This window comes from Podarcis cretensis (assembly GCF_951804945.1).
Source record: "Podarcis cretensis genome assembly, chromosome: 7".
Lineage (NCBI taxonomy): Eukaryota > Metazoa > Chordata > Lepidosauria > Squamata > Lacertidae > Podarcis > Podarcis cretensis.
The window spans coordinates 89,778,914-89,805,073 of NC_137176.1; the positions used below are offsets into that span (position 1 = coordinate 89,778,914).

The 26,160-nt window shown below is 45.9% G+C and overlaps 1 protein-coding gene across 5 annotated transcripts in view; it reads left to right on the forward strand.

Moving 5' to 3' along the window:
- The window catches only part of ADGRB1 (adhesion G protein-coupled receptor B1), a 421,483-nt gene that overhangs the window by 169,266 nt on the left and 226,057 nt on the right, over positions 1 to 26,160 (forward strand). The gene's annotated exons all lie outside the window — the stretch shown is intronic.

A 26,160-nucleotide genomic window follows, 5' to 3' on the forward strand; every position in this document is an offset into this window, starting at 1 on the left:
AGGGAGCACTCAGGGCTAATTTCCTTAAGAATGGATGTGTTTGATCTTCTTGCAGTCCATGGGACTCTCAAGAGTCTCCTCCAGCACCATTATTCAAAAGCATCAATTCTTCAGCGATCAGCCTTCTTTATGGTCCAGCTTTCACTTCCATACATCACTACTGGGAAAACATAAAACATACCTGCATACGTATTAAACATACCTGCATACATAAATTCTGCCTACTCAGGTGTTTCTTCCTCTACACGCACCCTGCCACCCTCTGTCATGTTCCCATTCATCCACCTATGAGTAGAAGGACAACCATCCATAATGGGAAGTCTACATGGATAGAGATGTCTCCCTGTTACAGAAGTTCATCTTGCTACTCATGGACGATGAACAGAAACAGGGTGGGGGGGGTTCATTTACACTTACCCTGTCCCTTCCATCATGTTCCCATTCATCCTCCACAAGTTGACAGGTGACCTACCGTGGCAGAGAGCATCCTCTCCTCATGTTGGGTCCTCACATATTTCAATAAGAAAATTTGGTTCAACCCTGAAGGTAATGCAACTGGATGCATTCCAGATGCTGGCATCTGGAATGCGGCCAAGCATGTCTGTAACTTGAATGAGAATGGTCTGACACCATTGGGGGGAGCTGGCAGCTGGGACATTGGAGCAAATTTCTAGCTACTTTCCCCCTGAAACTTGCAAATGCAGAAAGTCCCAGGGGAAGAATTCAGCATCCCTGAGTATCTCAACATAGTAAAACCAGTTTCTAGCCTTCAATTCTACAAAAAGTGGTTGGTGTGTGTGTGTAAAAAAAAGAGAGAAAAGTGAAATTATTATTATTATTATTATTATTATTATTATTATTATTAATATCCCACCCTCCCCAGCCGAAGCCAGGCTCAGAGCAGCTAACAAGCTAACAACAGTAAAAATAACAGAGTTTACATAAAATCACAATCAATTAATTGAAATGCATTCTAATATCAATTCATTCTAAAATCAATTCAAAATCAAATTAATGGCAACCATTGGGTAGAGTGCTATGAGGATTACAGAAGGAGGGGGTCAGACTGTGCCTTGGCCAAAGGCCTGGTAAACTGCTCTGCCTTGCAGGTCCTGCAGAAAGATGTCTAGTCCCGCAGGGCCCTGGTCTCTTGTGACAGAGCGTTCCACCACATCGGGGCCACAACCAAAAAAGCCCTGGCTCTGGTTGAGGCCAGCCTAACCTCCCTGTGGCCTGGGACCTCCAAGATGTTTTTGTTTGAAGACCGTAAGTTCCTCCGTGGGACATACCAGGAGAGGCAGTCCCATAGGTACGAGTGTCCTAGGCTGTATAGGGCTTTAAAGGTTAAAATTGTAGAGTTGGGAGGGACCCCAATGGTCATCTAGTCCATCCCCTGCAGTACAGGAATCTGTGGAGTCTTTAAAAATGGGGAGGGGGGTCTGAGTACCGTTCCCAAACTTTGGTGGTTTGGATACGTGTCCTGCATAAGGTTCCTCTCTTTTACTGTGAATACCAAAATCAGGTCAATTCTGCAGAAAAGAAAAGAAAGAAATTGGACAATTTATGGCAGTTTTGTGTAATTTACCCATATTACAGGGTTTGGAATATCTTGGTGCAGAAATGTGATATTTTAAGCACAAGTACATTCTAAAGAGCAGTCATCAGAAGATTGGAACAGGTAGGGGTGTTCATTAGATTTGGAAGTATCCCAAATCTGAGCTGCATCAGACTGATTAGAAGAGCTTTGGCCCATGTCCAAGCCAACGTGGGCTCCCTCTGAATCATCCCCGACTGAATCAGAGACTCGCGGACGTTTCGAAGATACGGAAGAAGTGGGTGGGACCTTGCAAACTGCGTGTGCCAAATTTGCAGTGTTTCTCTTCAACCTTGCTGTAGAAGGAAAATGCCTTATTTGGATTCGGACTTGGGTAGTCAAGTGAAGTTATCAAAGATCCGATTTGGCGTCTAAACTGAATTTTGTGATTGGTGCGTGCACACACCCTAAAAACAGGGAACTTCATTTTCTGACAATGGATCAAAATCCAGGCCTAAATCGTGTGAAGTATGGATCAGATTCAAAGCCAGGCAAGATCCTCAGGCCAATCAGAGTCTGTAAGAGAATATGAAACAGGCACAAGAGGTATAACAGATTTAGTTATTCTGTAAACATCAGTATTTTGTATTCACCAACAGTAGGCAGCTTTATTCTGATTTGAATAGTGCATCTCCCATCCAGGGTTGCACTAACCCACCCAATGAAGAAGACATAAGCAACATATAATTTATAAACTAAACACACACACACAGAGAGAGAGAGAGAGAGAGAGGTCCCACTTTCTGAACACAATGCATTCCCAGCAAACCATTTGTTAGCCAAGCATTCACATAACAAGCTGATGATTTTCATTATTTCCTATGGTAACATTTCTAATTCGTGATTTGTCCAATATTGCTCCCCTGTTCCTCCATGGTTTATTCTTGAAATGGCTCCAGCCAACCAGAAAAAAGAGAGACAAAGGAAAAACTTATTTGTCCAATTTCTCCTGCTCCCTGATTTGTTTGATCTCGCTTCCTTGCTCTCTGCATGGTTTCTGCCTGAAAATGGCTGCCACAGACCAGCTAAGAAAGCAAGGAAGGCAGTGGGCAAACTGACTGGATATCTGTATAACAAGGTTTGGGTACACATTTCTCCTGTTTGGACAGGTGAGTTTTCGCATAGCAAGAGTTCAGAAAGCAAGACCCGTGTGTATAAAAATATAGAATTGTGACTCGATGATTTTGCATCAAGTAGGGTCATACAGCATCTTCAGCAACCTGAGGGTGGCACTGGAAAAAAGAGAGAGACCAGGATAAAATTCACAGTTCCCTGCAGGCATTCTCTGCCACATCCCACAATTATATCTGGTGGTGAGCCAAGAACCTGGATAAATCTTTAATTATTGAAAACAGGCTTAAAACAACATCCACGCTGCCTTCAAACTCCAGTGGAGCAGCCACTCTCGCTGCCTCCTCTTCCAGACAGATTTCTGGAACTTTCCCAGAACAGAAAGATACTGAGCATGCTCCACTGCTGTGGAGAGAGGAGAACGAGGAGTTGGTTGATAGATAGTTCAGTCGGTAGAGCAAGAGACTCTGAATCTCAGGGTTGTGGGTTGAAGTCTCACGTTGGGCAAAAGATACATCCATTGCAGGGCTTGGGCAAGATGAACCTTGGGGTCCTATCTACATTTCTATGGCTAACAGTCTATGGATAGGACCTCTTGCTGGTTTTGCAATGTACATGGAGGTCCCTCTATCCAAATGTTCATTATGCCAAAATTCACTTAGCCAAACATGAGGGATTTCCATCCAAACCTTGCTATAGACACCACAGATTCAGATACCCAAGGAAGCGGGGAAACTGGCAGGCCCCCAGCTGGCTCCAGCCCAGCGGCTGGTGTGCCGGGCAAACTCCAGTCCTTGTTGCAGCATCTGTGAACCACAGCTTCAAAAGCTGAGGCACGCAACTCAGCAGAGATAACGCGCAAATAGAAGTGGCAGGAGAGGTTGTGCGAGCATATTTACAAGCAGTTTGTTCAGCATAAAGGTAAAGGGACCCCTGACCATTAGGTCCAGTTGTGGCCGACTCTGGGGTTGCGGCGCACATCTCGCTTTATTGGACGAGGGAGCCAGCGTACGTACAGCTTCCGGGTCATGTGGCCAGCATGACTAAGCCACTTCTGGCGAACCAGAGCAGCGCACGGAAACGCCGTTTACCTTCCCACCGGAGCAGTACCTATTTATCTACTTGCACTTTGATGTACATTCAAACTGCTAGGTTGGCAGGAGCAGGGACCGAGCAACGGAAGCTCACCCCATCGCGGGGATTCGAACCACCAACATTCTGATTGGCAAGTCCTAGGCTCTGTGGTTTAACTCACAGCCTCACCCGCGTCCTTATTCAGCATACATCAGGACAAAAGGAAAATATGTCTGATCCCCTTCGTGTCCAAAGCAAGAAGCCAAAAGTGAAAGCTATACACAAACGGAAGTTCCCAGCAAGCTGTGCTAGGGTGTAAACAGACATGTGACACACAACAGCCTCATGCCTGTCCCTTAAGGTGGAACGGAATATTCTAACACTATGCTCTACCTCCACAATTGGAAGCAGCAATGCTTCTTGAATCCCAGTTCTTGGGAACCACCAGAGGGGAAATGACTTTTTGCTGGAATCATGTTTATTGGTTTCCAACAGGCATCTTGTTGGCCACTGTGAGAGCAGAATGCTGGTTTAGATGGGCCATTGGCCTGATCCAGTAGATCTCTTCTTATGTTCTTATAGAATCAGTGTTGGAAGGGACCCTGAGGATGATCTATCTCCAACCTCCTGCAAATGCAGCTTTATGTTCTCTGATTGGAAAACAAAGCCCTGGAACTTTTACATCTGTGAACAGTATGGAAAGGGGAATCATATAATTTATGCAGTCCCATCAGGAGTGTAAATCATCACAGATGCATAATGAAAAGGACAGTGATGGACCTTTGGTGTGGTAGGCAAAGACTGTTGTATTCTCCTGAGAATTATCATGGAAAATCACCATCAGAATCATTCAGACAACAAAGAACCTTCGTTTGTTCCATTTTCTCTTTCCAACCAACCCCACAGGTTTCTCTGGGATCCCCCTTGTGACTGCTGCCGTCCAATTAAACCTTGACTTGAGGCTGGGTTTCTGGGAATACCCCTACCTGCCTCACTCAGGTACCTTTCTTTTGTTTGTTTGTTCTTTTTGAAAGGGATTATTTGCGACGTTATTAGACATCGTCTCCCCCTCCAGAGGCAAGCGAAAAGTCAACATTTGCATTTAAATGGATCTTCTGCTGCAAACCGAGGACGTCTTCAGCCGAGTCGCGGACGCTGGAGATAAAGATTCCTTTCAGATGGTGGAGGGGTGGTGTTGGTGGAAATGATTGAGTGGAGAAATGTGGCGATGTAATCTCGCGCTCCCAGAAGCCTCTGCACCCCAGTGTGAAAGAATTAAAAACAGAAGAAGGGCACCCGGCATGCATATCAAAAGCTATGCTCTGGAAAGTTATCTTCAGCTTAGAGTCAGATGGTGCCTGTCTCTTTACCCTATCTTCTGGGGCTACCCGCACCACCCTTGTTGGTGTGTAATGTTTAGGTGGGGCGGGGGCTGCAGTTGAAGCTGGCCTATTTGGGCAGATGGGGCACTTCTCCATCAACCTTAGTCTACCTCAACTAGCACCCTTACAAAAAAAGACCTCATAATGAAGTGACCCTTGGGAAGTACAGCCAGTGTGGTGTAGTGGTTAAGAGCTGTAGACTCATAATCTGGTGAACCAGGTTCACGTCCCCGCTCCTCCACATGCAGCTGCTTGGTGACCTTGGGCTAATCACACTTCTCTGAAGTCTCTCAGCCCCGCTCACCTCACAGAGTGTTTGTTGTGGGGGAGGAAGGGAAAGGAGAATGTTAGCCGCTTTGAGACTGCTTCAGGTAGTGATAAAGCAGGATATCAAATCCAAACTCTTCGTACCTTGGCTCCCAAATGCCTTGGTAGTCAAACGTTCCGGCTTCCAAATGATCAAAAACTGGAAGTGAGTGTTTTCAAACTTTTTTGGGAAGCCGAATGTCCGGCGCAGCTTCCGCTATTGTTTCCGACGCTCCTGTACAATCGGAAACCAATCGGAAGCCGTGCCTTTGTTTCTGAACTTTTCGGAAGTCGAACGGACTTCTGGAATGGATTCTGTTCAACCTCTGAGGTAGTGGAGTGGCTGTACTGAATTTGGGTATGTTTGTCCACAAAATAGAAGATTGGTAGGTAATGTGATAGCCATATTCAAACATATAAAAGGTTGGAGAAGATGGAGCAAGCTTGTTTTCTACCGCTCCAGCGTGTAGGACTCAAACCAATGAATTCAAGTCACTTGAAAGCGGATTCTGACTAAACACCAGGAAGAACTTTCTGAGGACAAGAGCCTCTTTGGCAGTGCAACAGACCCCCTCAGAAAGTTGTGGACTCTCCTTCCTTGGAGGTTTTTAAGCAGAGGTTGGATGGCCATCTGTCAGGGATACTTTAGTTGAGATTCCTGCATTGCAGGGGTTTGGATCAGATGACCCCCGGATTAGATGATCCAACTCTATAATTCTATGATTCTATAAGCTATGGTTTTCCTAGTAGTGATGTATGGAAGTGAGAGCTGGACCATAAAGAAGGCTGATCGCCGAAGAATGGATGCTTTTGAATCATGGTGCTCTTGAATTATGGAGACTCTTGAGAGTCCCATGGACTGCAAGAAGAACAAACCTCTCCATTCTGAAGGAAATGAGCCCTGAGTGCTCACGGGAAGGACAGATCCTGAAGCTGAGGCTCCAATACTTTGGCTACCTCATGAGAAGAGAAGACTCTCTGGAAAAAAATCCTGATGTTGGGAAAGATGGAGGGCACAAGGAGAAGGGGACGGCAGAGGACGAGATGGTTGGACAGTGTTCTCAAAGCTACTAGCATGAGTTTGACCAAACTGCGGGAGGAGTGCCTGGCGTGCTCTGGTCCATGGGGTCACGAAGAGTCGGACATGACTAAATGACTGAACAACAACAATAAGTGGAAGGGGGATGAAGAAGACTCAAATGGACTCTGGGCTGAATCTGGCATCTTGGAGTGAGGCAGGATGACTTCCAGATATAGTGGTCAATGCAAGCTGCTGTTGTGTGATATGATGCTGGCACAATATGGGAGCAGGTGACACTCTCCTCAGCAAGCCATGAAAACATAACGTTGTGTGCATGGTCTGGAACACACAAGAGTTCATCTTCAGGTGCCCCTGGGAGCCCGTTAATTAGGAGGATGGAGAAATAAGAGCTGCTATTGATCCAGCACAGCCGGGAGTTGCTGACAGAAGATGAATAACTTGGCACAAATGGACCCCTCCTGGCTTTGCCGAACTGCCCAGATCAACTCTGTCTCCTGCCATAGCAAATCAAACGCAGCAACCTTGTTGGCAAAGGCTGAGTCCATTTCGGAAATTGATGCAATTAAGATGTTAAATCACCCTTGCCTCTGCTATCTGCAGTGCTTTGGGGGTTTAGAACTCTCATCATGGAGCTGGTGTTGGGGAGGGAGTGGGACACCCACAGCAGGGACAACAACAGACTCTGCTTTAACATGCTTTGTCAGTAACATGTTTGTTGTCTTTGTTGCACCGATGCAGAAACAGAGTCTTTGCAGATGTTGAACGGAAAGACATTAAGACCTACACAAGGTGCTCAACAAGTGTCAGGAATGTGCTATTGTAGGCTGGGAGATTTTCTTGGGGGGGGGGGTTGGCATAACTGAATGTTCATCTATGCAAAATGGCAGGGATAAGTGTCCATGCCAGGCCATCTCCTTGATCTGCTAGTTGAAATGGTTGTTCTCATGACATTTTCATCTGCACTCAGAAGTGATACAGCCCAAACTAGGGATGGGCAACTCTGTCACTTTTCAATTTTTCCGCAGTTTATAATTTCAAATTTTAACTTCGGTTCTCCACATTTCCTCCTCAGTCCTCATGAAAATCCACCAGCATCCTAGAGTAAATTTATCCTAATATACACATGTGGTTTTGCCTAACAGGCACACTTTTGCACTTATATTTTCCAAATTATAATGCATTTTCACTAATATGTGCATTTTTGCACACACTGGCTGGCTGGAGAACAGCCTTGCAAAATTCAGAAAGAGAAATGTGGATTTCAAAGGCTGGCTGTGTTTCACTTCATTTATCATTTTGGGATGTGTGGATTAGGTATGATTGTAAACAGCAAATGAACCTCAAAGTAATTTGCAGGAATAAAATGGGAATAAAACAAATTATCAATAAAACAGTTAAAACAACTATTTGTAACATTCAAAAAATAAAACCAGCAGATTAAAACATACATCAACATACAACCCAACTGCTGAACAAAAACTTGGAGTGGGGTGTTGTTCAGGATTTTATAGTTGTTGGGGGTGGTTTTTTGTATCTTTATTTTAGAACTTGTGACTTACGTGGAAATTGTTCAGTTTGGTTGTTTGTTTTTTAAAGCTGAATTTATTGTTCATGACTACTTTTATTATATCATAGGGGTTGTTTTTTTTTAATATTGTAAGCCACCTTGAGTATGGTTTGAACCATGGAAAGGCAGCATACAAGTAAAATTCTGTATGTATGTATGTAACATTGTATGTATGTATGTATCTGTATGTATGTATGTATGTAACATTGTCATTTATGGACATAAGATGCCAGAATCATAGTGAGTCATTGCCTCATCATTTAGGAGACCAGTGAAAAAGGGAGACCATGCGTGAGGAATATTTGGCCCCGTAGGTGCTGCCGAACTACAACTCCCATCAGCCCTGGCCATTGGGTCCTGGCTGCTGAGGTTGGTAGGAGTTGTAGTTCAGAACATCTGGAAGACGAAAGGTTTTTTCATGCCTTGCTTAGACCCTTATCCTCAAACATCCATCCTTTTCTGTTGCTCCTGAAGATTTGGATTCCTGATCTTGTCTCAGGATCAAAGGATGCTTGTACACGCTTTGCAAAACAGTCCACTGGTTGCTTGTTTAACAAACTGCAGAACCCATCGCAAGGAATTAGCTGGACCCCTATAACCTCTCTCTGTTAGACAGAGAGCATTTTGCTCTCTCTCCTTGGCTGATATCACGGTTCTGCAGCCTGCTTTCTCATTCCTTCGAACTACCTCCCGCTCACTGCTAGGAGCAAATGCCATCTATCAGTTTCCTGGCGGTGCTGTCATTCAGATTGTGACAGGCCTCGGGAGGGAGAGCAGGACATAATCTTACAGCTGGTTAAAGAACAGCAGCCCAAAAGAACTTAACCCTTTGCTTGCTTCCATTTCCTTCTGCGAGGAAAGGGGTTTTAAGCTTAGAAGAAAAGGAAGCCCAAGGAAAGGGTGTGATTGGTGGAGATGTTAAAGATCCTGGAGGGAATGGATAGATAAAAATAGGGAAATGTTTACTGTCTTTCACAGTGTAAGACTTCCCTGTCGTCTTGTGAAACAGAGAAGGAGCAAGACTGGAGAGAGGAAATTTCCCCACGCATTGGATACTTAACCCATGAAACTCATTTCCATAGGGTCAAGCTATTTGCAGACTAACTCTGGAACTCCTGAACAATGGCTTCTGAGCCCTGTGTCTGCAGCTACACATGCACTGGTAAAGGTAAAGGGACCCCGGACCATTAGGTGCAGTCGTGACCGACTCTGGGGTTGCGGCGCTCATCTCGCTTTACTGGCTGAGGGAGCTGGCATACAGCTTCTGGGTCATGTGGCCAGTATGACTAAGCCGCTTCTGGTGAACCAGAGCAGCGCATGGAAACGCCGTTTACCTTCCCACCGGAGCGGTACCTATTTATCTACTAGCACTTTGATGTACTTTTGAACTGCTAGGTTGGCAGGAGCAGGGACCGAGCAATGGGAGCTCACCACGTCGCGGGATATTTGAACCGCCGACCTTCTGATCAGCAAGTCCTAGGCTCTGTGGTTTAACCCACAGTACCACCCATGTCCCACATGCATAGAATTGTAGAGTTGGAAGAGACCCCAGTGGGTCATCTATCATCATCAACAACAACAAAATCATCTAGTCCAACCCCTGTAATGAAGGAATCTCGGCTGAAGCATCCATGACAGATGGCCATCCAATCTCTGCTTAAAAACTTCCAATGAAGGAGAACCCAAGGGAGCTTGTTCTACTGTAAAACAGCTCGTACTGTCAAAAAATCCTTCCTAAGTTTCAGCGGGAATCTCCTTTCTTGAGATTTGAATCCATTAGTTCAGGTCCTCTACTCTGGAGCAGCAGAAAACAAACCAACTCCATCTTCCATGTGACAGACTTCTAGATATTTGAGATAGTTATCAGACCACCTCTGCATACTATTCCCCAAGCTAAATATCTATTATAAGTAGGGGACGCTGCTTGTGTGTTTTGGGTGTGGGAGTATGGACAGTATGTTCTGTAAAAGATGCACACAAAATGTGTACTTTGCTGGGGAATGCATTTAAAAGCCCCTAGGTAAAGGTAAAGGGACCCCTGACCATTAGGTCCAGTTGTGGCCGACTCTGGGGTTGTGGCACTCATCTCGCTTTATTGGCCGAGGGAGCCGGCGTACAGCTTCTGGGTCATGTGGCCAGCATGACTAAGCCGGTTCTGGCGGACCAGAGCAGCGCACGGAAACGCCGTTTACCTTCCCGCCAGAGTGGTACCTATTTATTTACTTGCACTTTGACATGCTTTTGAACTGCTAGGTTGGCAGGAGCAGGGACCGAGCAATGGGAGCTCTGATTGGCAAGCCCCTATTTTACATTAAAAGGGGTCGTAATGGGATGTCATGGCATGTAACCTATGAATAAGTCCCATTGAGGTGAAAAAATGGGACAAACTCAGTTGCTTGACACATCTTTGGCCTGATCCAACAGGGCTGTCCTTGTGACAAATGTTTAATAGTCCAAACTGTGGAATTTTATAGTTTGCAGATTTGCGGCTCAATTTGGTGAGAGGGTTTTCTCAGTTGAGACATTCTGAGTTTGTGCACTTTATTGAATGTGATCTCCCCTTTGATTCTCCATTTCAGGTCTACCACTTAAAACACACAGGCATTCCAGCTCCCCTTCCGCTCTGCAAAGTGGTCATGATTAGTAACCGAGCCCGGCATGATATGTAGCTGACAGGTCTGGGAGGCGGGAAGCAGTGAAAGGAGGGATAATGCCTGATAGCCCACTTGGTCTTCTGACGTGAAAGCGGAGAGAGCGCTTTCATGTGCCTTTCAAACTCCGCTTTGTTCCAGCCTCCCCTGCATGGAACAGGTTCGGCCTCACGTGCGGAAATGTCAGTAAGGATTTTATTCAATAACCATGACTGCAGCAATGCTCAAACGCCTCTTGCACGGCATTCTCAGAAAGAGGGGAAAGTTTTCCGGAATTTAGCACACAACTGAAGGCAGAATCTCTGGACGATTAATCAGATCGCCTCTTGATCACATCTGCCTCACTTATATTATAGATATGGCATTATTATTGAATTGATACACACACACCATTTCCTACAAGGAATTGTTGCAATGCGTCATACGTAGCGCTGCCTCTGAAGAGGGTTCGGAAACTTCAGCTGGTGCAGAATTCAGCGGCCAGGTTGCTCACCAGACAGGCAAGACGGTTTGAGCATCTCACACCGATCCTGGCCCAGCTGCACTGGCTACCAATTAGTTTCCGGGCCCAATTCAAAGTGCTGGTTTGGGCCTATAAAGCCTTAAACAGCTCAGGACCGCAATACCTCAAGGACCGCCAGCGGCGTAGCGTGGGTTGTCAGCACCCGGGGCAAGGCAAGTAATCTGCGCCCCCTAACCCGGGGCAAGGCAAGTAATTTGCACCCTCTAACCCGGGGCAAGGCAAGTCATTTGCGCCCCTAACCCCTAACCTGCCGCCGCTGCCAGCTTCTTCTTGCTGCTGCCTGGGCTGGGGTATTTACGGTAAGGTAGCCACGGCGGCAGTGGCGGGTCCGTGTCAGGTGATCTGAGGCGAGTTGCCGCTGGCGCTGCCACCCAAACGACGCCGCTTGCCCGGAGGAGGAGGGCAGAGAGGCGAGGAAAATGCAACATGGCCCAGCAGCTGCAGCGGCGGCGGCGGCGGGGCTGTGAGGAGAGGCTGCCTGGCGCGCCCTCCGCGGCCCTGACGCCTTCAGCCCGGACGCGTGCACAGCTCGTCAGTTCCGCGAGACATGGGGCTCTGCTGCTACAGCCTGCACCTGAGGCTCTTTGGCGACTCCGGAGGCGGCGAGCGCTCCCCCCCAGATGTTGCGCCCGGTGCGGCTGGCCCCCCCTGCACCCCCCACACTACACCACTGAGGACCGCCTCTTTCCATTTGAACCTACCTGGAGCCTGAGATCATCTTCTGAGGCCCTTCTTTGTGTGTCTCCTCCTCGAGAGGTCTGGAGGGTGGCAACATGAAAGCAGGGCCTTCTCTGCAGTGGCTCCCCATCTGTGGAATGCTCTCTCCAGGGAAATTCGCCTGGCGCCTTCATTTTACACCTTTAGGTGCCAGGCAAAAACGTTCCTTTTTAACCAGGCCTTTGGTTGATTTCATTCACATCCTATGCCCTTTTAAAATGTGTTGGGAGGGTGTTATTGGGTTGTCGTTTTTTTATTATTATTATATATTTTGTGGTTTTATATCTTGATCTTATTCTGTGAACCACCCTGAGACCCCTGGGTATAGGCAGGTATAATAATAATAATAATGGAGCTCATGGTGGCATATGTGGTTCTCTTCTCATTTCATCCTCACAACAACCCTGCGAGGTGTGTTAAGCGGAGAAGTTGTCACTGCCCCAAGTCCACCTAGCGAGTTTCATGGTGCCACCCATCACCAGCTAGTCTCACACAGCTCTTTTGCATGGGCACATTGCGGCACAGAAGATGGAGCAAACTTGTTCTCTCTTGCTCCAACGGACTAGAAAATGGTGGGTGGAAATTTCAAGGAAGCAGTTTTGGGGCTAAACATTAGGAGACGTTAAAAGCATCATCATCATCAACAACATTTTTTATTTATACCCCGCCCTTACCAGTTCAACAACTGGGCTCAGGGCAGCTAACAACAAATTTAAAACACTTAATTGTAAAAGCAGCATAAAATACAGTTTAAAGGTAAAGGTAAAGGTACCCCTGCCCGTACGGGCCAGTCTTGACAGACTCTGGGGTTGTGCGCCCATCTCACTTAAGAGGCCAGGGGCCAGCGCTGTCCGGAGACACTTCCGGGTCACGTGGCCAGCGTGACATCACTGCTCTGGCCAGAGCCAGAGCCAGAGCCAGAGCCGCACACGGAAATGCCGTTTACCTTCCCGCTGGTAAGCGGTCCCTATTTATCTACTTGCACCCGGAGGTGCTTTCGAACTGCTAGGTTGGCAGGCGCTGGGACCGAGCAGCGGGAGCGCACCCCGCCGCAGGGATTCGAACCGCCGACCTTTCGATCGGCAAGCCCTAGGCGCTGAGGCTTTAACCCACAGCGCCACCTGCGTCCCATACAGTATAGAAATACAGTATAGAAACACGAATAACAATAAAAATCAAAGTTCAGAAATCAATTTAGGGGAAATCCATCTAATAAGCATTAGATAATCCCCAGGGCTAGCTGGCTGAGTTAGTCCTACTTGGGCCAGCGAGGAGGCCAGGGGAGAACTAGCTGTGGGGTCTCAGAGTGGGTAATCTTCATAAAAGGGGAGGAGGAGGGAAGAGAAGGGAAATAAAAGATCAGGCTGAATTCAAATTAAAGGCCAGGTGGAATAGTTCTGTCTTACAGCCCCGACGGAAGGAGATTAAATCCTGAAGGGCCCTAGTCTCATGGCACAGAGCATTCCACCAGGCTTTCCTTATGTGTTATGTTCTATACTATAACTTCCGGAGAATTCAGGCATCTACTGGGTCTGTGGGACAATATGAGGATGGCCTTAAGGGGCTGATGGTGGCAGAGGAGTGATGCAGGTATCTAGTGACATTGAATCCCTGCATTTTAATTATCAGCTGCCCAAGGGTCATTATAATCCCTTACGGTGACCCCACACAGCAGCTTCTACTTTTAGAGTGGCAAAGACAAACAAAATCACTGTGTGCTTCCGGGAACTCCTTGTGCTTGTTAGTTCCTAAAGAGAAAATAAAGACATTAGTTGCTGTTGCATTTCTGCAACGATGTACCCATCTGAGCATGAGAAATACATTTGTAACTGTAAACACAATGGACTAAAATTGGGATCTGGTGTGGTCACAATGTGCTCGTCATTTCTCATCCCAAAAACAACAACAACCCCACACCAAATTTGGCTTTTAGGTCTGTACTTTTCTAATCCTCATGTGATTCTGAATTATGCATATTCTGTGACAGTGATCTAATTAGATCACACACTGTTATGCGTCTTTTGCTTTGGCTGTTTGCCTGGTTTCCCACTGCGCCCCCCGCCAGTTCTTCTTCACTTAGGAAATCTGTACTTTGCACCACTTTTGCACAACCTTCCCACTAGTTGTGTGTTCATGCGTGTTTGTGTAGGAGCAGCTAAAATGCACTGCCTCTCACAGCTGCTTGAGACTTGAAGGCATGGAGAGGGGAATTGGTACTTGCCAACAAAGGTCCATATAGTTAAAGCCATGGTTTTCCGAGTAGTGATGTATGGAAGTCAGAGCTGGACCATAAAGAAGGCTGATCGCCGAAGAATGGATGCTTTTGAATTAAGGTGCTGGAGGAGACTCTTGAGAGTCCCATGGACTGCAGGAAGATCAAACCTATCCATTCTGAAGGAAATCAGCCCTGAGTGTTCACTGGAAGGACAGATCCTGAAGCAGAGGCTCCAAGACTTTGGCCACCTCATGAGAAGAGAAGGCTCCTTGGAAAAGACCCTGATGTTGGGAAAGATGGAGGGCACAAGGAGAAGGGGACGACAGAGGATGAGATGGTTGGACAGTGTTCTCGAAGCTACCAGCATGAGTTTGACAAAACTGCAGGAGGCAGTGGAAGACAGGAGGGCCTGGCGTGCTCTGGCCCGTGGGGTCACGAAGAGTCGGACATGACTAAACGACTAAACAATAACAACAATCAAGGAAGGGGGGAGAACCTTGATTCAGTTCACAGTGAAAGGCAAATCTGACTGATTTTCACTTTCTGAAACAACAAGCAAACTATTCTTTGGAATTTGCACTTCTCCAAATTTCACAGCGCAGTTCTCCAGCCGAGTAAAGTGTGCAAGAATGAAATTCTTCAGTAAAGTGTGCATAAAAATGTATTAGTGGAAATAAAAATGTGAATATTAGGCAAATGTGTATGCAGAAATGCAAAATATGCACTAAATTGCTGATGAATTTTCATGAATACCTTTGGTGGTGGTAGGAAATTGGCGTGATGAAGGAATGTGAATAACCGAACTTGCAATTGAAAAAATCAGAAACTGACAATTTTATCCAGCCTTACTTAACATGCCCTTCACACTTTAACCCTTTCTACTTTCATCTGTTTTTAACAGATGGGTGGACCAATACCAATGGCACAGGTACCCCAAAGCTCGAAATGGCAGCACGGTAGAACTGTTCAGAAGCAGTATATCTCTGAATTCCTGATGCAAATGGGGGGGGGACCAACGACATCAGGGGTGGGCTGTTGCCTTCATGTTTGCTTTGTGATCTCCCCAGAGGGGTCTGGCTGGCCAAGAGTGGAAACAAAGCTCTGATCCAAAGAACCCTTTTGCCGGATCTAGCTTTGCTACTCCTATGTTCCAGGAACAATCAGACTCTGACTTCAGTGACATCCTTGTTGAATTTATGCATCCCAATAGCAAAAACGTTTCCATGCATCTCCAATCTTGTTATCTTTGTGTATGGCTCTTGAAGTGCTTGTGTTCCACGCATGCACATTAACCCACAGACAATTTGATTTAAATAAGTTTTTTTCTTCATTTTCATATAATTTAACAAATACACCCTTAGCATTTGAGTTCCCATCCTTCCTTAATTCCATGATGTTTCTGATCAAACCCTTTTATCTACTGCCTTAAAGGTAATACTTATTTCTGCAACATATATCCCACACTGCATTCCTTTATCATTCTGATTCCTTTGCTTATATTTACAGTCCTGCCAGCAGTTCCACTCAACTGTAATATTTTCCCCAATTTGATTTAAATAGGGACAAATGTGTGCTCAGTTCCGATTTTGACTTTGAGGTCAATGCATATCCACGTTTTGTTTTTTTTGAGTAGGAATCCTTCTCTGACTATTGTGAGCTTCTGCCAGCCAGAGTGGACATCACTGGGCAAAATGGACCAATGGTCTGCTTAGAACTGACTCTAAGATAAGCCTCTTCCCTTTGGTACAATTAGGAGAGGTTGTTTGAGACTCCTGAGATTGTTTAGTCCTTGTGTTCAGTGCATGTTCTTGTTCAATACAGGAGCCAAAGAGCTCACGTCACTTTTCTAAGATGGACTGTGCCCCTAAACCTGCGGGCACAATATAGAAGATCAATAGGAGTGGTTGACTTCCCACTTACGCACTGCACGGCAGAGGCTTTTGTTCTAGCGACAGTTAACAGAATTTAGCAGATCTGATTCTGTCCAGCAGAGGTCAGTGAGAGCCCGCAGTAGCCTAAATAAACACTTATTTACTTGACAGTAAGTCCAAAGCATAGCAATGCAATTAGCTCTTAAAGTGTGCGTGCAAGAGTCGTGGATTTTGTTATTTGTTGCAGTAATGTTTATATCCTGCAGAACTGGAGTACTGTGTGCAACTTGACTCTTATGCAAATAATGTAATATATATTTGGGTGTGCTTCATAACATTTCCCACATACTGATTTGAGCTTTCTTTAAGCATGCAAGGAAGGGGAGGAACGACAAAGCCATTGGGGCAAAAGTAGCAGGAAAATGGCTTGCATTTTCAGAGTGAGAACGGACTCATGAAAATGCAGGCCAGATTTTGGCATGCTGTTAATTTAGACTAAGCACCAAGAAGAACTTGCTGATGGTGCAAGCTGTTCACCAGCGGAACAGACTGCCACAGGAAACAGAAGACTCTCATTTACTACAGCTTTTTGATGGGAATAGCAGCCTGCTTTGGAAGATGGTGGACTCTCCTTCATTAGAGGTGTTTAAGCAGAAGCTGGATAGCCACCTACCAGAGGTGTGTCCTGTATCATCAGCAAGGGGTTTGGCTAGATGACCTTTGAGTTGCCCCCAACTCTATGATCCCATGCTAATTCAGAGAAATCTTTTCTTCTGGCTCTAAGCTTTACATAGGCCCTGAAATACCAGCTGCTACAGGGTTCCCATCACCAGGAGGTAGCGCTTTAGGCAGGTGGAGGCTCTACAGAGTGTAATGGAAATAATTGCATGAGTTTGCTGCTCTGTTGCCTGATTGCTTTGAGAGAGTCTCTCTCTGAATGCTGTCTGCTAGTTCCGCAGACACCTCCAGCCTTCATTGCCTCTGGCGTAAGGGATGGGCATGGAATGGGAAGGGTTGGGAGGTGAGATTTCTGACTCTAAGCCAAATCTGACGCTTACAAGTGATCTCCGTGTGACTTCCAGGGTTCTTGCCAGCCCACCAACGTATTGCGCAGCAACCTTGAAATGCCCTTCAGAATCCCACAGACCCAATTAAATGGGATCACATGATCCTCTTCCCATCCTGACACTTCACTATCTCCTTCTGCGCCTTTGCTCTCAAGACAATTCACGGAACCAAGGTCACAGAGCAGAGTAATAATGTAAAAAGCCTTGCAAACTGAAAAAAACCACTTGCCTTCATAGCCTTCTGATTCGCTATATCCCCCAATGGGTTCATTACTACAACTGCTATTCTGCTGTGTTAATAGATCAGCGGTCGTTCCTCTGCAAGCAGCCATTGGGATAAAGGAAGCAAGGATTTATTTATTTTTTAAGGAGCGATATTTATTTTGCTCATTTGAAAGCCAGTCAGGCATGCGTAATGCTAATGTAGGCTGTGTTCTGTGTGAGACCACCTGAGAAATAAATGCTTCTAAAGTCTGAGCTGGGGTGCAGGAGATGAGAAGTCAGGAGAGACAATTTGTGCATGACATTTTGAAAGGAAGGTTGATCTTGGAAGGTTCAGGGAAGACAGAAGAAAGAACTTCTTCATGCAACTGCAAGAGGCAGTTACAGCCATCAACAAAGATGGCCTCAAATAAGATGGCCTTAAATTCATGGAGCCATATTCTGCATCTCCACAGTTGGAGGCAGCAATGCTTTTCAATACCAGTTGCTGGAAACCAGAGGAAGGAAGAGAGCTCTTGCGCTCAAATCCAACTCGCGGGTTTCTGACAGGCAACAGTTTGGCCCCTCTGGGAACAGGATGCTGAACTAGATGGGCCACTGGCCTGATCCAGCAAGGCTCATTTTGTGTTCTTGTTGGGTAAAGTTGACTTAGGGATGTGGGTGGCACTGTGGTCTAAACCACTGAGCCTCTTGGACTTGCCAATCAGAATCCCCACGACCGACTGCACTCCCATTGCTCTGTCCCAGCCCTTGCCAACCTAGCAGTTCAAAAGCACACCAGTGCAAGTATAGATGGGGAAATAAATGCCAAAGAATCACAAATAAATGGGCATTTTACAAGAATTGGATAGAAAGAGGGGAAGCCAACCCTAACATACAAGTTCGAATGAACAGACTGTGTACATGGATAAAGATATGAAGAAGGAAGGCCTGACTGGGGGTGGGGAGAGCTGGAGTGGGGAGGGAGGGAGGGGGAAGAAAAAAAAAGTAAACCGGATGGTATTTTGAATTGATTTTGTTATGTAAGCCTTTTTTTCAGAAACCATATATATTAATGTTATATAGTTAGGCATTGTAGTATGAATGAATTTTGTTCTGTATTCTTTGTTTTATAGAAAATATATAATAATGTTATGTTACTAAGCAAATTTAATAAAACAGAAAAAAACACACCAGTGCAAGTAGATAAATAGGTACCACTGCGGTGGGAAGGTAAATGGCGTTTCTGTGCACTCTAGTTTCCATCATGGTGTTCCGTTGCGCCAGAAACAGTTTAGTCCTGCTGGCCACAGGACCCAGAAAGCTGTCTGTGGACAAACACCGGCTCCCTTGGCCTGAAAGTGAGATGAGCACCGCAACCCCATAGTCGCCTTTGACTGGACTTAACCATCCAGGGCTCCTTTACCTTTACCTTTACCTAAAGCTGGCTTGATGGGTAGAAGTATCCAAGGCTATACCCCCCCCCCGATGTCCTTTTCATAGTACATTCATGATTATTTCTGCTCATGATGGCATTGGAGCAGCTCCACGAGATCAAACTTTCAAAACTGTTTGCATCTGCAAATGTTTGGAAGCAGACATGCTCCTGTATTTGCAATTGGTGCATGTTCTATAACCTCCTGCCGAAATCCTGTAATGTTTCACACTGCAAGTGTTCCAAGTGACACGGCAGCTAAAAAAGCCAATGCAATTCCCGGCTGCATCAATAGGAGTATAGCATCTAGATCAAGGGAAGTAATAGTGCCACTGTATTCTGCTCTGGTCCGACCTCACCTGGAGTACTGTGTCCAGTTCTGGGCACCACAGTTCAAGAAGGACACTGACAAACTGGGACGTGTCCAGAGGAGGGCAACCAAAATGGTCAAAGGCCTGGAAATGATGCCTTATGAGGAACGGCTAAGGGAGCTGGGCATGTTTAGCCTGGAGAAGAGGAGGTTAAGGGGTGATATGATAGCCATGTTCAAATATATAAAAGGATGTCACATAGAGGTGGGAGAAAGGTTGTTTTCTGCTGCTCCAGAGAAGCGGACACGGAGCAATGGATCCAAACTAGAAGAAAGAAGATTCCACCTAAACATTAGGAAGAACTTCCTGACAGTAAGAGCTGTTTGACAGTGGAATTTGCTGCCAAGGAGTGTGGTGGAGTCTCCTTCTTTGGAGGTCTTTAAGCAAAGGCTTGACAACCATATGTCAGGAGTGTTCTGATGGTGTTTCCTGCTTGGCAGGGGGTTGGACTCGATGGCCCTTGTGGTCTCTTCCAACTCTATGATTCTATGATTCTATGAAGTTGGGTTTGTTTGTGTTTTGGTCTTGATTTTGTTGTGCAGGAGTGCCTCGCCAGGCAGCAAGCAGTGTGGCAACACTGAAGAAGCAAAAAGGTGTTGGCAGGCATTTATGTGTGTGCAGAGGGACTGTACTGAGGAGGAATGGGGGAGACTGCTGCTCCCTCCTTCTCTACCTCTCAAAGAAGAGGGAGACAGTATAGATTTAGAACAGTGGCTTGAGGAAGGCCAAAGTCCAGAGGCTGCAGATGGGAGAAGTTGGGAAATATTGGGAGAAGAGCAGGAAGAAGAAAAAGAGGAAGATGGGGGAGGAGGAGGGAGACAGCTGACAGACTCAGTGTCTTAAAAAGCAAGCCCCCCCCCCCAAAATTTCCAGTGAGCATTGAAAGTAGGAGAACAGAAAGCTCAGAGGCAGAAAACACAGATCAGCCGGCACAGGTATGACATATGATAGGAGAGACAGAGAGGGTTGGACTTTACTGGGAGCAACACCATTATCTAAGAGGTGGCATCATACATCTATCTCTGTGAATATTGAAATAAAAACCTTGGTAAGAACTTCTTGTTTTCCCATTCCTGGCTGCCAGCTGCGAGGAAGGGGGATTGGATTCTGTGAAGTCTGACAGTCAGTGACTGTTCTATCTCTGCATTCAGAGGCTGGAAACCACAGGAGAGGAGAGGGCTGCTGTTTGTGTGTTTCCTACAGGGATCTGGTCAGCCATTGTGAGAATAGGATGCTGGACCAGATGGGTCATTGACCTGATCCACCAGGCTCTCCTCATGTTCTTACGTAGCACAAGATGCTGAGACTCCATAAGAAAACTGGGAGAGTCACAAAGGGAATGCCACCCAATAGGTACTCTCAGGAGTTTGCTAACTCAGCTGTTGCATCTGTTGCTGTAGTTAACAACTCAAGCCAGGTTCAAAGTTTGTCCAAGACAGAGACAAAGCCACTCCTGGAGGTATCAGAGCGCATCACAATTCTCCCCAGCCAAGGTAGAGCAGAAGCCCTTGTTGTTGTTGTTGTTGTTTAGTCGTTTAGTCGTGTCCGACTCTTTGTGACCCCATGGACCAGAGAACACCAGGCACCTCTGTCTTCCACTGCCTCCCGCAGTTTGGTCAAACTGATGTTGATAGCTTCGAGAACACTGTCCAACCATCTCATCCTCTGCCGTCCCCTTCTCCTTGTGCCCTCCATCTTTCCCAACATCAGGGTCTTTTCCAGGGAGTCTTCTCTTCTCATGAGGTGGCCAAAGTACTGGAGCCTCAGCTTCAGGATCTGTCCTTCCAGTGAGCACTCAGGGCTGATTTCCTTAAGAATGGAGAGGTTTGATCTTCTTGCAGTCCACGGGACTCTCAAGAGTCTCCTCCAGCACCAGAATTCAAAAGCATCAATTCTTCGGCGATCAGCCTAGCAGAAGCCCTAGTTCCTTGGAAAACAGGCAACCAGAGGTTTGCACTGGTAGATCCAGTGGCAGGTAGTTCCAAAGGTGGGAGTGAAACAACAGGGGAATGTTATGTGTATAACAACTGTTTGTTTTCTTCTCTACATGCTGCTTTTGTTTTTGCAGCTCGGTTCGCCTCATATGGGGGAGGATGTTGTAATATGAGAGCTCTCATATTACAACAAAAACAAGAGCCCTACTGAATCAGACCAAAGACCCAGCCAGTTTAACATCCTGATTCCTACATTGGCCTGCCTCACACTAAACCCGTCTAAGCCAATGAGCATCGGCGCTGCATCCTTTTGTACCGAATTCTGTAGTTTAACTATGCCAGAGGTCAGCAAACTTTTTCACAGGGGGATGGTCCACTGTCTCTGGACTAGACGGGCCATTGATTTGATCCAGCAGTGCTCTTCTTGTGTTCCTTTCTATGAACTGGGCTTCCACATTCATCCTACCACTAACCCATGTCATAGTCTTCAAGTTTATGGGATGTTTAAAAGAACCAACCTGGTTGTCCCTAGAAGGTAGGCGGAAACCTGAGGCAGTAGGAAGGGGAAAGTAAGCGGAGGCAACTGGGAGGAATTTGTGCCAGGTCTCGCTCACCCAGCCCACAACTCTAGGAGATCTATTAATTCATTCAGAGCAAGTCGGAGCACCTAACCAAACCTCTCTTTATGGTTTTTAATGATACCGTAATGGATTGTGTCGTAAAACATGGGGCTGTTTAAATAACCCATCATTAAGCAGGGGGGCCCTTCTCTGATTGGCAGTCAGCTCCAGTGGCAGAAATGCGTTTTGCTTAATGCTGCAGTATGAAATTGCCTTTTAATGCATCATAGCAATTAAGCGTTTTGCTTAAGCACCAGTCAAAAGGGGGGCTTAGACAGATAAGTCATCTGCTTATCAAAATGGCTGTGTGGGGCCTGGAGTCACCTCCCGCTCCCCATCCCTCCCCAGCTCACCAACTGGAGGAGGACAGAGAGAACTTTTAATAGCACGGAGTGAAGAGTTTATTAGCCCTCACCTAGTCCAGCGTGTCTGGTTACGGATATGCTATCGATCGGGCTGAGTGAGACATTAAGGGGATGCCATTATGTCAATAGACGTTGATGGCCTTGAAACACAATCCATCTCCTGTCGGGAAGTAGGAGAGACAAGTCTTGTGTGTGCCATTAGAGAAGTCTTTGTTCAGGCAGGGGGAAAAACAACCTTCAAGGAGTGAGAAATATACCTTCAGATTTCTTGAAGGTCAACTCTTCTCCTGTACATGAGTAGCAATGCAAGTTTTGGATATAGCCTAAAGTTGCTTTGGTGGAATGTAGGAAGCTGTGGATGTTCTGGCCCATCTAGTTCAGTTTTGTCTACAATGCCTGGCAGAAGCTCTCCTGGGCATGAGATATGGGTTTCTCCTGGATATGCTGAGAGGTGAATGAACCTGTGACCTTCTGCCTGTTCAGCAGATGGCCTTTCCCCAGATATTCAATTCCAGGCTCCCCGCAGGTTCAGAAGTCAGACCTTTTCCTTTATCCTCCCACCCCTTCTCCCATTCACATCAAGGGGCAAGCAAGGATATGGGTATTATGAGTAGTTATGGGATGAAGGGCCTAATTCCATCACTCAGTCCGAAGTCCGCTCCATCCCACTTTTTAGAAAGAATGCACAGAAATTGGCCATTCAAACTGAATAATTGTACGAATTCTGTGCACACTTCTTACATAAAAGTTCAGTTTCCACATTGTGTTTCCCCATAAAATACACATGGAGCCAGTGTGGTGTAGTGGTTAAGAGCGGTAGTCTCATAATCTGGGGAACCGGGTTCGCGTCTCCGCTCCTCCACGTGCAGCTGCTGGGTGACCTTGGGCTAGTCACACTTCTTTGAAGTCTCTCAGCCCCACTCACCTCACAGAGTGTTTGTTGTGGGGAAGGAAGGGAAAGGAGATTGTTAGCCACTTTGAGACTCCTTAAAGGGAGTGAAAGGCGGGAGATCAAAATCCAAACATTTTAATGTGTGCTTTTTAAATGTAAAATCTAATTTTTTGTGTGTGCGTTCTTTGCACACTGAAACTGCCTTGCAAAATCCAGCAAAGGTTGCAATCTGATTCTAATCTGCAAGCAAGTTTGGGGACGTGGGATCAGGTCCATCCATTGTGAAAAGCAGTCTGAACAAATGCCTCCTCCATTTCTCCTAGGTATAACTATGTGGTAAAATCCTGTAGGCAGCTGATGTAGTGGTGATTCAGCACATGGTCAGCTGGCCTACAGAGGTGTCAAATTGGTAGGTGTTGGGGAGGGCATCTGTCTAAAACAGGTTTCCTCAACTTCGGCCCTCCAGATATTTTTGGCCTACAACTCCCATGATCCCTAGCTAGCAGGACCAGTGATCATGGATGCTGGGAATTGTAGTTTCAAAACATCTAGAGGGCCCAGGTTGAGGAAGCCTGGTCCAAAACATTTGGGAGGCAAGACACTTCAGTCTCTAGTCAAAATTAGGGTTGTTGCCTGATTAAACAAATTGTAGATGATCGATGCAGTCAATGAAATTTACATACCTTTTCACTTTTCTAAAACTATAGTTTGCAGCATGGGGGAAATCATTTGTTTTTTGATGATAGATGCATACTCTGCAGCAAACGCTGTCCTAGATGGGTCAAGCCCTCCTAGAAGAACAGAATCATAAAGTTGGAAGGAATCTCAAAAGTAACTTTGCTGATTCTGCTATAAGCATCCTTATTAGGTTTAACCTCTCCTTATGAACTCTCCTGTTTCAGAGTGAACAAGGAATGCCTGTTTTAAGATGGTGACTGCCATCTGCAGGTTGTTGAACTCCATCTTTCATCATCCCCAACAAGCATGGTCAATAGTCAAGGATGATGGGAGTTGTAGTCCAGCCACAACTGGGGGTGGGTGGGAAAAGGTTAGCCACCGCCTATAGGTTAAAAAGTTGCAGCCCTAGTATAAATGAGTGACTGTTTCCAATCAAGGAATGGTTGTTTGGACCTGTGTCCAATGTTCTGATCATAGAATAGCTTTTGATCTTGCAGAGGCATCTGCTATTGAAAGAGAAGTCAATTTGGTGCCCTCAAAATGTTGATAGACTACAACTCAACATCATCCTTGATAATTGACCATGCTGTTTGGGGCTAATGAGCGGTGGTTCAAAAGCAACAGATGGGCACTACCTAGGGGAGGCATTTTTCTGCAGTTCTGCCTCCCCCAGTGCCACCATCTAAACCAATGATTCCTGAACTCTTTTGGGCAGCCACCCAGTTGGTTCCATAAACTCATCTCCAGAGCCCCTGACCCTACCCTATAGAAAACATTATTCAATGGTGGCCTGGTGTTTTGTTAGCTCAAAAATCTGAAAACGAGCGAGGTCCCAACTAGAGAAGAATGGCAACTTAAAATGATGGAATATGCACAGCTTGCGGATCTAACGTATAGAATAAGAGAACAAGAAGAAGATACATTTAAAAGAAGATTGGGAAATGTTTATTGAATATATGGGAGGAAATTGTGCACATTTGAAAAATGTTGGCAGCATTAAGATAAATTCAACAGCATATACAAGGTTTTTTGTTGGATGTAATCTGGGACATTTTTGTTGGATGTAATCTGGGACATGGGTAGCGCTGTGGGTTAAACCACAGAGCCTAGGACTTGCCAATCAGAAGGTCGTGGTTCGAATCCCCGTGACGGGGTGAGCTCCCATTGCTCAGTCCCTGCTCCTGCCAACCTAGCAGTTCAAAAGCACGCCAAAGTGCAAGTAGATAAATACGTACCACTCCGGCGGGAATGTAAACGGTGTTTCCATGCGCTGCTCTGGTTCGCCAGAAGCGGCTTAGTCATGCTGGCCACATGACCCGGAAGCTGTACGCCGGCTCCCTTGGCCAGTAAAGCAAGATGAGCGCTGACTGGACCTAATGGTCAGAGGTCCCTTTACCTTTATCTAATAATGGAATACTGAATGGTTTAGTTTATGTAAAATATGCAGGGATTTATGATATGCAAAACAAACCATGGAAAGAGAAGAAGGGAAGTCACTGACATTTTAAGATTGTCTAAACAAATATTCTAAAGTGAAAAACAGAAAATTTAATTGTGTGTGTGTGTGTGTGTGTGTAGAGAGAGAGAGAGCATTATTCAGAAGAGCAGATTTTGCAACCCACCAAGAAAGATAACAACACAATTAAATTCGAAAGTCACGATTAATTGCACACCTATTCAAAATCCAATTAAAACTATTTAGTTTAATTAATTCAACAAAAATAATGAACTCGACCCACTGATACTGCCCACTTTTATCTCCCACTCCTCACCCCCAGGTATTCCCACTGTTCTACCCAGTGGTTCTGATGCTCTGGAACAGATGCAGGTGACACAATGGGAAGGGAGAATCACACAAAACTGTCTCTCCTTCTCTTACGTTGGTGGATGCTGAGTTAAAAGCTATTCCTTGAGCAGGACGGCAGCACTGGAATTTCACCCGTCGTCTAGAGTGCTGAATAATCCAGCCAGGCAGTTGGCATATCTCCCCCTCCACTCGCTCCCATCCCTACCCAGCCATTTAAGGCCAAAAGAAAAGAAGAGAAAATTGGGGAGAATTCTGAGCCAGCAGCTGGGAGGAAATGCTCTGAATGAGAAGTGTTTGCATGTGCATCTGGGGAGGCGGTCATTTGGTCTTCTGATTTCGCCTCCTCTTAAGAAAACAAATGTTGCTTTCCACAATAATAACTTCCCATCTTTGATTGCAAGGATTCTGAATGAAACCAGGGAGTTTGTCAATTTCAGCTATTCATGAAGGCAGCAAATGGGACTTTCAGACTCTTCCCTTCTTGTTGTCGTCAGCTGTTGCTGGATCATAAGGAAACCACAGCAAGGCTGCGTCACTGGATTTCACTTGGATTGAAATTTAGAAAAGATTTAGAGGTTCATCATCATCATCATCATCATTTTTCCCATCACTTGGTAGTCACAGAAATATAGAACTCATCCAATGATGGGCTGTACTCAGCCCTGGAGCGCATGGTGAAATGAGAGCGAAGAGAGCTCCCCTGAGCATCTGCAGAGAACTGTTTCATTTGCAATGAATAACCACGGTGCTTCGCTAGTTCAGCCAGGATGAGGATTA